Source organism: Aedes albopictus, chromosome 1 (assembly GCF_035046485.1).
Source record: "Aedes albopictus strain Foshan chromosome 1, AalbF5, whole genome shotgun sequence".
In the NCBI taxonomy this organism is placed as follows: Eukaryota; Metazoa; Arthropoda; class Insecta; order Diptera; family Culicidae; genus Aedes; species Aedes albopictus.
The window spans coordinates 165,221,451-165,236,713 of NC_085136.1; the positions used below are offsets into that span (position 1 = coordinate 165,221,451).

The 15,263-nt window shown below is 39.4% G+C and overlaps 1 protein-coding gene across 2 annotated transcripts in view; it reads left to right on the forward strand.

The window, feature by feature from the left end:
* LOC109431480 (inhibin beta chain-like) overlaps nt 1–15,263 on the forward strand; it is a 51,332-nt gene that overhangs the window by 8,613 nt on the left and 27,456 nt on the right. The window contains exon 1 of one of the 2 annotated variants that reach the window (XM_062845735.1): nt 15,167–15,260. The exons of the other annotated variant lie outside the window; for it this stretch is intronic. The gene's annotated coding sequence lies outside the window, so the exon portion shown is untranslated. Of the gene's footprint in view, nt 1–15,166; nt 15,261–15,263 lie in introns of those variants that run through there. 2 annotated transcript variants of the gene reach the window in all.

The following is a 15,263-nucleotide window of genomic DNA, read 5'->3' on the forward strand; positions in this document are numbered from 1 at the left end:
CTCCCACGCTGAGGGAAGTTAAGGATGCTCAAAAACAACAAAACGGCTGGTAAGGATGGTATCGCAGCAGAACTCATCAAGATGGGCCCGGAAAAGTTGGCCACCTGTCTGCATCGACTGATAGCCAGGATCTGGGAAACCGAACAGCTTCCGGAGGAGTGGAAGGTCAGGGTAATCTGCCCTATTCACAAGAAAGGCGACCATTTGAAATTTAAGAACTTCAGAGCGATCACTATTTTGAATGCTGCCTACAAAGTGCTATCCCAGATCATGTCACCTAAAACGAATGAGTTCGTGGAAAGTTATCAAGCCGGCTTCATCGACGACCGGTCGACAACGGACCAGATCTTGGAGCTATGGAGAATCATGGACGAAAACGGCTTTCCTAAGAAGCTGACTAGACTGATTAAAGCAAAGATGGACGGCGTGCAAAACTGCGTAAGGGTTTCGGGTGAACTATCCAGTTCATTCGAGTTCATTCCAGTTGACGAACTCTCATGCCTACTCTTCAACATCTCTCTGGAAGGTGTGAAACATTGATTGATTGATTTGTCTTCATTAAAGAGACTTTCAGCCCTTGGCTGGTTCGTCTCTTCATGTGAAACAACGAGCCGGGCTCAACAGCCGGGGAACGATTTTCACAAAATCCGGACATTTTGTGTGCTTTGCGGACGACATTGACATTATTGCCAGAACATTTGGAACGGCGGCAGAGCTGTACACCCGCCTGAAACGCGAAGCAGCAAAGGTCGGACTGGTGGTGAATGCCTCAAAAACAAAGTACGTGCTGGTAGGCGGAACCGAACACGACCGGATCCGTCTGGATAGTAATATTACGATAGACGGGGATACTTTCGAGGTGGTGGAGGAATTCGTCAACCTCGGATCCTTACTGACGGCTGACAACAACGTGAGCCGTGAAATTCGAAGGCGCATCATCAGTGGAAGTCGGGCCTACTACGGGCTCCAGAAGAAACTGCGGTCGAAAAAGATTCACCCACGCACCAGATGCACCATGTACAAAACGCTAATAAGACCGGTGGTCCTCTACGGGCACGAGACATAGACCATGCTCGAGGAGGGCCTGCAAGCACTCGGAGTTTTCGAGCGACGCGTTCTAATAACGATCTTCGGCGGTGTGCAGGAGAACGGCGTGTGGCGGAGAAGGATGAACCACAAATCGTTACACTTTACGGCGAACCCAGCATCCAGAAGGTGCCGGACAACAACCCTGCAAAGCTGGTGTTTGCTACTAATCCGGTTGGCACAAGGAGGCGTGGAACGCAGAGAGCGCGATAGGCGGACCAGGTGGAGCGTGACCTGGCGAGCGTAGGGCGCGACCGAGGATGGAGAGCGGCAGCCACAAACCGAGTATTGTGGCGTACTATTGTTGATTATGACGTGTCTTAAATGTGATGTTGAACAAATCAATGTATGTAATGTATGTATATGTTTTTTTCCAGGAAAATACGGCCCATGGACCATTGTGCAAAGTATCCAATGCAACATAAGTTTGTCCCAACTTGAGCATCATAGGATAAAGATCGTACACCACGAGTTTTGAGACTTTAAAGCCTTGTTTTGCGATTTTCAAGCGGTAACTTCGAGTCAATAAGCACTGCAATACTGTTGAAGATCTATCATAAAACATTCGATTTTGGGACAGTAATACTCGATTATTCACAAGTTGTATAATACGCCACAAATTTAGCTTCCATTTTGTCTCCAACGAAAATTTTCGAGATCATGTCATCATCTGTTACCAGTTGGGATAAAGAGTAATCGTCGCGCCTTCTTTGTTGCTTGTTTTGGATGGAAACTTTTAAACACATGCAAATCATGTGTACTCTTGAAAACGCCCACGCTTAGAAAACTGTACTAAGGAATCAAAAACTAGAAAAGTGGAATATTTCAAAAGCCATGTTGTATAAGATAGATCAATGAATAACTTCACCCTGCTTGAAAAAATAATCTTGTTAATGAAGGTGCATAAATCTACGTTAAAGTACTTAAAAAGAGTTTGATGCATCATACATATTATTTTCTGAAATTTTCAATTTGTCGTACACTACAATTTTCAGTAATTGTCCCAAGACACCAAATTTTCTTACTTGCCCAAATCATCGACAGACGCCTACAGACTTTGCCTGGCTACGAAAGTGCTGCTCTTGAAACAACATTCAATTAAATGTGACTGAGAGCAATTTAACGAAAATTACAGCTTTAAAAAACGGCGTAGACGTTTTAGAAACATTATTCTTTTCAAAGGTTTATGATAAAAATCACTAAATGATTAGTTAGTGGCTCGACTATATATTCCAATAGATAAATGCATGGTTTATCGAGTGGAAACAGGTGAACAATGCCTTCAAAAACGTTCGCCTTTTTGTATGGGCCATTAGGCCGTGTCGATTTTTGCAAAATTGCGAATACACAATCCCGAATAGTCACAAATGGTTGCAAATGGACCCAAATGAAGCCCTGCAAAATTTAAAAATTCTAAAAAATCGGTAAGCTAGTCCGCAATCGACTTGAAGTTTTATATGGGAATTTTAATTTTTCAGTATGGGGAAATCCAACTTTTCAAACTTTTGAAGAAAACGGCACATTAAAGCAACTCTAAAAATCCGCTCCCCCCGCTCCTCCCCGCTTTAGTGCATATATTAGGAAACATTTTGTTAGAAGACAACTTTTTAGTTGCACTTAAGATAAGGGCGTTATTAAATTTCGTAACAATGGACATTTTATTCGCATGATTTCTAACTTCTTTAATTGGCATCACTGCACGTTTTGCGTGTGGAAGAGGGTGGAAACAGCCATCTGCGGCGTCACCACCCGTCGCTGGATGGAGACGCAAGTACCTGATAAAAATGAGATAGTTAGGATTGTAAATATTCTTGCGACATTGCTTTATAAAAACTTGGTATCTTCGGCAAAGTTGTTGACATGGTCAAGAGCTGTCCAGTGATGAACTAAATCATTGGCAAATCCATCGCTGGGCGGCGCTAGTGCGCATACAAACTGCATGCAATAGTATTAACGTATATGCGTGTATCTCAATAACGTGATAATTTAACTGTGTGGTGTCTTCGACAAAGTTGTTGGCTGGGCCACGGGCTATCCAGTGACGAACCAAGTAAGTAGGAATTCAACCGACAGGCGGCGCTAGTGTGCATACAAACTGGATCCAAAGGGCAAACTTATATGTGTGTATCTCAATAACGTGATAATTTAAGTAGGTGGTGTCTTCGACAAATTTGTTGGCTGGACCACGGGTTATCCAATTACGAACGCAATACAGTCTTGACTCCTACTACACGGTTAGTTCGGGGGTGCAGTAGGAATCCGTGTTGTAGGAATCCCAGAGCTTATGGGATTTCGCCTAATTGGGGGTGTGAGCGAATATATCAGGAGTATTACAAGATAGCACCATACTTTCTTTGGCAAAGTTGTAGTACTAGAATAGATCTACCACACAATGCGAACTAACATCCAATTAGTTGGCAATTTGGCTGATAGAGGCGCTATGTAGAAGTGGTGCTTATGTTCACTCGCCAGTAGAAGCACTCGTAAATTATCGCTTGCGATATCTCTAGATCTACTTGATTTGGAACAATACTGTCTTCGGCAAAGTTGTTCAGTAGGTCAAGAACAATTTGGTGGTTAACCAATTAGTTTGTGATTTCACCGCTAGGTGGTGCTAGTTGTCAAGTAAAGTTTCAAACTTCTCTAGCTCGCGATCCAGATCAGATAGAAAAGTGCCGTCTTCGTCAGAGTTTTTGAGGAAGTAAAAACCTATCTGGTGATTCAACATTTAGTTGGTGATTTCGCCGCTAGGTGCCACTAGTTGTTAAGTAAAATTTCAAACTTCTTTAGCTCGCGATCCAGAGCAGATAGAAGAGAGTCGTCTTCGGCAAAGTTCTTCAGGAAGTCAAGAACAATCTTGTGATGTAACAATTAGTTGGTGATTTCGTCACTAGGTGGCACTAGTTGCCAAGTAAAGTTTCAAACTCCGCTATCTCGGGATCCAAAGCAAATCGAAAAGTATCGTCTTCGGCAAAGTTGTTCAGGAAGTCAAGAGCTATCTAATGACTTAGCATTTAGTTTGTAATTTCGCCGCTAGGTGACGCTTGTTGTCAAGTAAAGTTTCAAACTTCTATACCTCGCGATCCAGATCAGATAGAAAAGTGCCGTCTTCGTCAGAGTTTTTCAGGAAGTAAAAACCTATCTGGTAATTAAACATTTAGTTGGTGATATCACCGCTAAGCGGTGTTAGTTGTCAAGTAAAGTTTAAAACTTCTCTAGCTCGCGATCCAGAGCAGATAGAAAAGTGTCGTCTTTAGCAAAGCTTTTAGTAATTCAAAACCTCAGTGGTGATTCAACATATAGTTGATGGTATCGCCGCTAGGTGACGCTAGTTTCTAAGTAAAATTTTAAACTTCTCTAGCTCGCGATCAAGAGCAGATAGAAAAGTGTCGTCTTCGGCAAAGTTCTTCAGGAAGTCAAGAGCTATCTAATTAAATAACATTTAGTTTGTGATTTCACCGCTAGGTGGCGCTCTTTGTCAAGTAAAATTTTGAACTTCTCTGACTCGCTATTCAGAGCAGATGGAAAAGTGTAGTCTTCTGCAAAGTTCTATAGGAAGTCAAGAGCTATTTAGTGAATTAACAATTAGTTTGTGATTTGGCCGCTAGGTGGCGCTAGTTGTCAATTGAAGTTTCAAACTTCTTTATTTCGGGATCCATAGCAGATAGAAGAGGGTCGTCTTCGGCAAAGTTCTCCAGGAAGTCAAGAACAATTTGGGATTCAACATTAAGTTGGTGATTTCGCCGCTAGGTGGCGCTACTTGTCAAGAAACATTTCAAACTTCTCTAGCTCGCGATTCAGAGCAGATAGAAGAGGGTCGTCTTCGACAAAGTTCTTCTAGAAGTCAAGAGCTATCTAGTGATTCAACTATAAGTTTGTGATTTCGCCTCTAGGTGGCACTAGTTGTCAAGAAAAGTTTCAAACTTCTCTAGCTCGCGATTCAGAGCAGATAGAAAAGTGTCGTCTTCGGCAAAGTTCTTCAGGAAGTCAAGAGTCATCTTCTGATTAAAAATATAGTGTGAATTTGCCGTTGTGTGGCGCTAATTGATATGTAAAGTTTTAAAACACTATCTCAGGATCTATAGCAGATAGAATAGTACTGTCTTCGGCAAAGTTCAACAGGAAGCCAAGAGCATTCTGGTGATAAAACAATAAATTGGTGATTTAGCTGCTAGGTGATGCTAGGCTGCTCGGAATCCATAGCAGATAGAAAAGTGTAATCTTTGGCAATTTTCTTCAGAAAGTATAGATTATAGAACAACCTGGTGATTCAACAATTAGGAGGTAGTTGGCAAATAGAATTTTGATCATCTCTATCTTGGATCCAGACCAGGGTTGACAATCGTCGTTCTCTTCACCGCCGTGCAAAGAAAAAAAATCACATTATTCCGATAGAACAACATTGACGACTAGCTTTTTCATTGCCGGTAAAGCGTTCCACGATGAATCCGAGGATGCACCTCAATAATAAATGGTCGCCAACCAACGTTTTTGTTATCCTTTTTGTTCCTTGTAAACGAGCGGTGACCGGCCAAGGAAACGCCACCAGGAAGTAGAATTTATTAGTGTTTCAGCGCGTATGCTATTGTTGCACCGCAATAGTTCTGTTGCTTAATAGTAATCCCAAGTAACACGCTTGTCACATAAGAGCGGAACAAAAACCTGCTGCTGTACCTTTTATGTGACAAGTTTGTTACTTGGGAAGGATTGACAATTCAGAGGTCCGATGTTTGATCCCAGATGCAAACTTTTTTGTACATATATTGAAATTCATATTTGTGTGTTACTGTGCGACAACATAGACTCCGTCCACAGACAAACAGACTTAACACTCTTAAACATGGCTTGGCACGTGCATTTAAAGATAAATTCAAATTTTTATTTAATTTCCACTATCCTTCCACCAGAGGCGCTAGTGTTCGATCGTTTCGACGTTTGCCAGTGTACACGTTGCTGAATCATGCAATCGACAGTATCTCGAGTGGTTCTTCGAACAGGTTGCTGTGTGCTCATGGAAAATATACCGTGCAAAAGTTTTTGATGAATTTCCTCCAAAAGTTATGTCTGTTTGTCTGTGCTTCGTTGCTTAGCGCACTTGAGAAAAGAGCGAAACAAACGACAAAATATTTCATTTTTCTTAAAAATGCAAGCCCTTCATTCAACTAATTGTTGAATCACCAGATTGCTCTTGACTTTCAAAAGCACTTTGCCGAAGATGAAACTTTTCGATCTGCTTTGGATCCCCAGATAGCGGAGTTTTAGACTTTACATGACAACTAGTGCCACCTAGCGGCGAAATCAATAACTAATTGCTACATCACAAGATTGTTCGTGACTTCCTGAAGAACTTTGCCGAAGACGATACTTTTCTATCTGATCTGGATCTCGAGATAACGGAGTTTGAAACTTTACTTGACAACTAGTGCCACCTAGTGGCGAAATCACCAACTAATTGATACATCACAAGATTGTTCTTGACTTCCGGAAGAATTTTGCCGTAAACGACCCTCTTCTATCTGCTCTGGATCGCTAGCTAGAGAAGTTTCAAACTTTACTTGACAAAGAGCGCAACCTAGCGGCGAAATCACCAACTAACTGTTGAATCACCAGATAGCTCTTGACTTCCAAAAGCACTTTGCCAAAGATGAAACTTTTCGATCTGCTTTGGATCCCGAGATAGCGGAGCTTGAAACTTTACATAACAACTAGTGCCACCTAGCGGCGAAATCAATAACTAATTGCTACATCACAAGATTGTTCGTGACTTCCTGAAGAACTTTGCCGAAGACGATACTTTTCTATATGATCTGGATCTCGAGATAACGGAGTTTGAAACTTTACTTGACAACTAGTGCCACCTAGTGGCGAAATCACCAACTAATTGATACATCACAAGATTGTTCTTGACTTCCTGAAGAACTTTGCCGAAGACGACTCTCTTCTATCTGCTCTGGATCGCGAGCTAAAGAAGTTTGAAATTTTACTTAACAACTAGTGGCACCTAGCGGCGAAATCACCAACTAAATGTTGAATCACCAGATAGGTTTTTACTTCCTCAAAAACTCTGACGAAGACGGCACTTTTCTATCTGATCTGGATCGCGAGCTAGAGAAGTTTGAAACTTTACTTGACAACTAGCACCACCTAGCGGTGAAATCACAAACTAATTGGTTAATCACCAAATTGTTCTTGACCTACTGAACAACTTTGTCGAAGACAGCATTGTTCCAAATCAAGTAGATCTTGAGATATCGCAAGCGATAATTTATGAGTGCTTCTACTGGCGAGTGAACATAAGCAACCACTTCTACATAGCGCCTCTATCGGCCAAATTGCCAACTAATTGGATGTTAGTTCGCATTGTGTGGTAGATCTATTCTAGTACTACAACTTTGCCAAAGAAAGTATGGTGCTATCTTGTAATACTCCTGATATATTCGCTCACACCCCCAATTAGGCGAAATCCCATAAGCTCTGGGATTCCTACAACACGGATTCCTACTGCACCCCCGAACTAACCGTGTAGTAGGAGTCAAGACTGTATTGCGTTCGTAATTGGATAGCCCGTGGTCCAGCCAACAAATTTGTCGAAGACACCACCTACTTAAATTATCACGTTATTGAGATACACACATATAAGTTTGCCCTTTGGATCCAGTTTGTATGCACACTAGCGCCGCCTGTCGGTTGAATTCCTACTTACTTGGTTCGTCACTGGATAGCCCGTGGCCCAGCCAACAACTTTGTCGAAGACACCACACAGTTAAATTATCACGTTATTGAGATACACGCATATACGTTAATACTATTGCATGCAGTTTGTATGCGCACTAGCGCCGCCCAGCGATGGATTTGCCAATGATTTAGTTCATCACTGGACAGCTCTTGACCATGTCAACAACTTTGCCGAAGATACCAAGTTTTTATAAAGCAATATCGCAAGAATATTTACAATCCTAACTATCTCATTTTTATCAGGTACTTGCGTCTCCATCCAGCGACGGGTGGTGACGCCGCAGATGGCTGTTTCCACCCTCTTCCACACGCAAAACGTGCAGTGATGCCAATTAAAGAAGTTAGAAATCATGCGAATAAAATGTCCATTGTTACGAAATTTAATAACGCCCTTATCTTAAGTGCAACTAAAAAGTTGTCTTCTAACAAAATGTTTCCTAATATATGCACTAAATCTTCAGGGGGGAGCGGATTTTTAGAGTTGCTTTAATGTGCCGTTTTCTTCAAAAGTTTGAAAAGTTGGATTTCCCCATACTGAAAAGTTAAAATTCCCATATAAAACTTCAAGTCGATTGCGGACTAGCTTACCGATTTTTTAGAATTTTTAAATTTTGCAGGGCTTCATTTGGGTCCATTTGCAACCATTTGTGACTATTCGGGATTGTGTATTCGCAATTTTGCAAAAATCGACACGGCCTAATGGGCCATACCTACTGTAGATGATGGTCGATCAGTCTGTGAACCCGAGCAGAAGGGAATAACAACAGCATAAGAAAATGTGTTATTTTGGCAAAATAACTGAGTACTGAAATAAGTTATTTTCATGTTATTAACATAACAAATTATGTTATAAACTTAGCTGTCATAAGCGGCAAAATAACAAAAATCATAACAAAAAAATGTTTCTAAAAGACCAATTTAATAACATGTTTTGTTAGTTCGATAACAACATAATAACAATGAATTTGGGAAATATTTCAATAACAAATGTTGTTATTTGAAAGTTATTGATAACAATCCGGAAGCAAAATAAGTTATTATTAGTTTGATATCACATAGTAAGTGTTCGGACAGCGGCACGCGTGTAAATCAAAGGGGTACCGCTGTCCGATCATTTTTGCACATTTTTCAACACCTTGTCACGCCCAGGCCTGTGAACGAAAACATTTTGTACTTTGTACACGTAAAATTCTGCATATTAGTAGTTCCGTGTCAAAAATTCAGCTCAATCCATCAAAGCAAACCATAGTTACAGCATCGTTATTCCGAGTTCGGAAATGCTAGTATCCAAGAGATTGTTTTTCAGTGCGTCGGGTTTTCTCGCTTATGTATTTTTTTTTCGGATTCTTCGATGGACGATCGGAGAATCAGCGAGTGGTGTGAACGAGTGCACATTTAATATGGTTTGGACCGTTTGCATGCTGAGACCAAAGCCAAACATAGAAAACCAGCTGGTCAGGATTACCCGGTGAGTTCGTTCCGTATTATTACTTTTTATATTTGAACATGACATATATGGGGATTTCGGAGGGGTAGCCTAAGGAAGTTAAATGAACTGGTTTCCGGGCAAATGTTCGTGGGGTGGCCAGACTTTGTCACGAGATAACAATTATCATGTTGTTTTCCGAAGGTCTCCAGTGAATTTAGCTTACCCTGCTACAACAAACCATCAGGTAGATCATTCCGTTCCGGTATGACTCTGCAGCCATAGGTAATCCTTGCGCTGATGGTGGGTACACAATCATCATCATCATCATCATCAAATCGGCGTTCGTCCGATCAATTATGCACCACAGTGAACGTAACTAAAAACTAACATAAAACAGGTCATAATTTTCGAAGTGTTCATAAAATAATATTTCAGTTTATTATTTTAAGTTATTTTTCGTTCAATCCCAATTAGAGGAACTAATTAGATCATACACACGGTATGCTGTAAACAATGTGTTGTAAACAAAATCTCGAATGATGTAGTATCAATTTCAAAACTTGTTATTGTTGTGCTATTGTTTATTAAATATTTGAACACTCTCAATAGTATAATAATAACTAAATTTGTTCCATAACAAAACATATGATTAAAATATTATTTTATGGGTGTATATCAATAGCTTGATCATAACAAAATAAGATTGTCAATCAAAACATGTTATGGAGAACTTATGCCTTGATAAGTTAATAATAACAAAACATGATATAAAAACAGATTATGTGATTTGATAGTTATTAGTTTGATATTCCCCTCTGCTCGGGAAGGTCGCGTTGGGCGCGTTGGAAATAGTTGGAAATAGTTCTTCTTGTGGAGGTGAACGTAACCATGGTAGATGCAAAAATTTAACCGTCTTCTACCATCTGATAGTTGCTAGTTTGGGATATATATAAGGTAGAGAATTTTTTTAAGCTTTTGAAGGATAGGGGAGGGATAGCGTATATTCAAGGTTAAGTTTGGATTGCTCTGTGATGCCAGACCGGCCGCAGAAATGGGTAAACCGTCAACAGGTTGGGGTAGTACATCATAGATAGTTTCCCCAATCAGCTGTGCATATCACTCCACTACTTACTTACCTTACCGATCAGGCTAAGGCCGGGGTGGCCTCTGCTGTACATAGTAGCCGCCTCCATTCCACTCGGTCCATGGCTGTTTGTCTCCAGTTCCGCACTCTGCGTAGGGTCCGCAGATCGTCCTCCACTTGGTCGACCCACCTAGCTCGCTGCGCTCCACGTCTTCTTGTACCGGTCGGATGACTCTCGAGAACCATTTTAGTCGGGTTGCTATCCGACATCCTGATGACGTGACCCGCCCACCGTAGCCTCCCGATTTTCGCGGTATGGACGATGGTTGGTTCTCCCAGCAGCTGATGCACCTCGTGGTTCATTCGCCTTCTCCAAGTCCCGTCTTCCATCTGCACTCCGCCGTAGATGGTACGCAACACCTTCCGTTCAAAAACTCCAAAGGCGCGTTGGTCCTCTGCACGTAGGGTCCATGTTTTGTGTCCATAGAGGACGACCGGTCTAATCAGTGTTTTGTAGATGGTTAACTTCGTGTTACGGCGAACTTTATTCGATCGTAGAGTTCTGCGGAGTCCAAAGTAAGAACGATTTCCTGCCACAATGCGCCTCTGAATTTCTCTGCTGGTGTCGTTGTCGGCGGTCGCCAGTGAGCCCAAGTACTTGAATTCTTCAACCGCCTCGATTTCATCACCGTCGATATGAATTCGGGGTGGCGGGCGCGGTGATTCCTCCCTGGAGCCCTTTTCCATCATGTACTTTGTCTTCGACACATTAATGACTAATCCGATTCGCCTAGCTTCACTCTTTAGTCGGATGTACGTTTCCGCCATCGTCTCAAATTTACGAGCAATAATATCAATATCATCGGCGAAACCAAGCAGCTGAACGGACTTCGTGAAAATCGTCCCACTCGTGTTTATCCCCGCTCTCCTTATTACACTCTCTAAAGCAATGTTGAACAGCAAGCACCAATGACCTTGCCGTAACCCTCTGCGAGATTCGCCCCATTTTGCCCTTTTTTCATACAAGAAGAGAATCAAAATGTACTTTCAAACAACAAGCTCGACTGTAGATCGTTGAAAATAGCTGCAGGTGTAATTAGAGGTTCATAGCAATCATAAAAATACATGAAAGATCCTTTCAGATGCTTATTTTGCCCCATATGCCCCAACAATTGCTGGAAATTCACACTTTTAGCTAATTATGAATGGATTTTTAATGTTACAGATTTGAAGTTGATTTTTTTGGTAAAAACAAAAAGTGCTAAATCTATTATCACCAGAATCATCTTCGGGAGTTGTCCAATTTGCCCCATTTCGCCCTTTTTTTCATAGAAAAAGGAGATTTAAATCGTATTTTTAAGAAACAGACACTGCTAAGGAACGTTTATATTAGTTTTTGGTGCAATTGGCATCTAATAGTAATCATTCTCGTATATAAAAGATCTTTTCCCTATTTTACCCTACATGCCCCAAAAAGTGCAGGATGATAACGTTTTTTGTATTGTTTTGTAACATCACCCTATATCATGGTTGTAACATGAGGTCATTTTTTATACATTCACATACGGTTTATGGATTAGCTTTAGAATCATTCACGGGAGGGTATTTGCTGTTTGTCCAGTTTACCCCAATTTGTCCTGATTTTTTGTCGTCTCATGAATAAATTGATTTCTCGTGTTTGCTTATGTCTGAATTATTCGGCTTTTGGTACTGAGACCAATATAATCAAAGGGACAGGTAAAATATATGACTTTTTTCTAATTCTTGCTTTTGGTGGGGAATAGAGAGCATAATAAGCATTAATCTTAATATGTGTCAAAAATTGCTCAAAATTTATTAAATATAACATCTTTAATATATACATATTGGTACTTTAAGATGGCCTATTTAATCAGTTGTGTTCATATTTGAAACATTTTATAAAATGCTTATCATACCCTTGATTCCCCATGAAAAGCCAAAATTATAGAAAAAGTCATATATATGTATGACTGCATTTTCGATTACATCGGTTTCAGCACCAATGAAAATATGGGAAATTAATTTCAAAATTAAATTATTTTTATTTAATAGCTTATAATTCATTGCATAAAAAAGCAGGGCAAATTGGGGTAAAATGGACAGCTGTTTGTACCATTCTGAGAATGATTCTATTATTAATCGATAAACCGCATTCGTATATATCAAAAATGATCTCATTCATGTTCAGTGACATTTCAAAACCATACAAAATATATTATCCAGCACTTTTTGGGGCATGTAGGGTAAAATAGGAAAAAGATCTTTCATATACGCGCATGATTACTGTGAGTTGCCAATAGCACCTAAAACTAATGTTAACGTTCTTTAGCAGTATCTGTTTCTTATAAATACATTTTAAACCTCATAGAAAAAGAAAATAGGGCAAAATGGGGCAAATTGAACAACTCCTGAAGATGATTCTGGTGATAATAGATTTAGCGCTTAATGTTTATGCCAAAAAAATCAACTTCAAATCTATAACATTAAAAATCCATTTATAATTAGGTAAAAGTGTGAATTTCCAGCAGTTGTTGGGGCATATGGGGCAAAATAAGCATCTGAAAGGATCCTTCATGTATTTTTATGATTGCTATGAACCTTTTATTACACCTGCAGCTATTTTCAACGATCTACAGTCGTGCTTGTTGTTTGAAAGTACATTTTGATTCTCTTCTTGTATGAAAAAAGGGCAAAATGGGGCAGAATGGACCACTTCCCGTGCCGTGCGGTGAATGAATTTAGCACCAATCGATTTCTCGTATTTTTTACGTCAGAAATGGTCAACTTCACGTACCGAAACTAGCGGCGTTAAAAGATCCGTTTTTTGGGTCAATTTTTCCCACTGTGCACTGAGTAGATGGCGGTAGTGAGCAAACGTCAAACAGGAGTAAAAACGATGCGTGCGCCATGAGCGTGCTTTGCGAACTATGGAATATTTGAATAATCCGTTAAAAAAGGAAACGATGGGAAGTGAATTAAGTGAGACATCTGTTTGTCTGTGATAAGGTAATTCAAATCCCATCGATCATGCTTCATTCATATATTTGCGGTGCACGTTAAGTCAATTGCATTATGGTTCACAATGCAACTTATTCCGGTTGCATTATGAATCATAATACAATTGCTTAATCTGTAAAGATGTATTTCCACGACAAGTGCCTTGATAACTGTGACGGTTACAGCACGGCTTGCTTGATTAAAATTTCGTATCTGATACTGATGTAAATGATCATATTACTGTGATTTTTTTTTTCAATGCGAAAAATATTGTATGCAACTCGTTGCAAATCTCGATTTTTTTCAGCACTCGTCGTTTATAGCACTCGGATAAATATATGACTTATTTGATAAATATATGGCTCATGCTGTTAAAAACATTATTTTGTAACTCGTTCCATAAATAACTATTAAAAATAAGGACTGTATCGGAAATTAACTATAAACATTCAAAATGCTCTATCTCGACGCACGGTTGGTCTTTTCATTCCGGTTCTTCTATGAAATATTCACAATATAGTTAAGTTTAGAACAGCTTGAAGAAATTTGGAAAATGTTTAGTATTATTGAAAATATGGTTCTATGAGTATACCACACAAAATAACAATCTGTACAAACTGCATTATTTTTAATTTTTTTTAGTGTTTCAAATTTTTGTTGCGAAAAAAATTTCTACGGGGAAATAGGGAATCGCGCTACTTGGGCGGTGGCTTCTATTTTCGTCTGTTTTCCACTGTAACTCAGTCAAATTTGAACCAATTCACACAATTTTTGGAATGCAGTGAGATAGGTATAGTATCTACCCGTGTACAACATTTCAAGTCAATTGGTTCAAAATTGTCTGAGTTATAGTGGAAAACAGACGAATATAGAAGCCACCGCCTAAGTAGCGCGATACCCTATCTGGAAAATAATGATTATTACTAGCAGTTATGTACACAATACATATCACTTAAAACAGACTTTTAAAATTATTATTTTGGATAGAAAAACCTCCAACATTAAGAATATGGACTATCCCAAAAAACACCTACTTTTTGGTCGAACTTTGACGGTCTGTTTTAAATATCTTTAGAGGTTATAAAATTCCGTTCTCTGGAAAAACTACCTCTTCAATAGATTTAAATACATACCCAATCGAAAAAAATGCAAATTTTCAACTTTATGTATTTTTTATTTGCGTAATCGTTCTTTGAAGACGCATAAAAAAAGAGTTCCTCGAAAAATGGCCTTTTTCATTTTTAAGAATTGCCCTAAACTCCGGAGGGAATTTTTCTTGATAAAAATAATTTTCCTATATCATGAGCATTCTGGAGAAGAATATATTTGCGCAAAAATAAGAGAAAAAATTGAATATTTTCCCACAGTATTCGCAATTTTAAATTTTTAGGAGGTGTCCAAAATTTTAAAAAACATGTGTGCAATCTTTGAGATAAAAGTCCAAGTTCAATGATTATTTTTTGAAAATTAGAACTGCCATTCTTTATTTAAGAGATTTATATAGTATCTCCAAAAATAAAGTTTTGTTTATTTCGAACAGATTATTTTTCAGGCAATTGTGAACGTTTATAGTTAATTTCCGATACAGTCCTTAGATAATAATTACATATTTCATTCAAAACAATCCAAAATTGTCGTTATGCATCAGCAGAATATAGCCAAGACCAACCACTTGAACAATCTGCCGTTTATTTCTCAAACTAGCGCACATGACAATGCAGATTTTATTTCCTCCGTCCAGACATTCTGGCGCGTAGCTACGCATGAAGCATAATAAAAATCAATATATGGTTTCAGTTGCCAAAATAAATGTAATACAAGGCGTCTCAGTTCGTTCTAGACTACCGACGAGGACACACAGCATCCTAGAATTTGGATTTCGAAGAATTATACTTCAACAAACTACTGGTA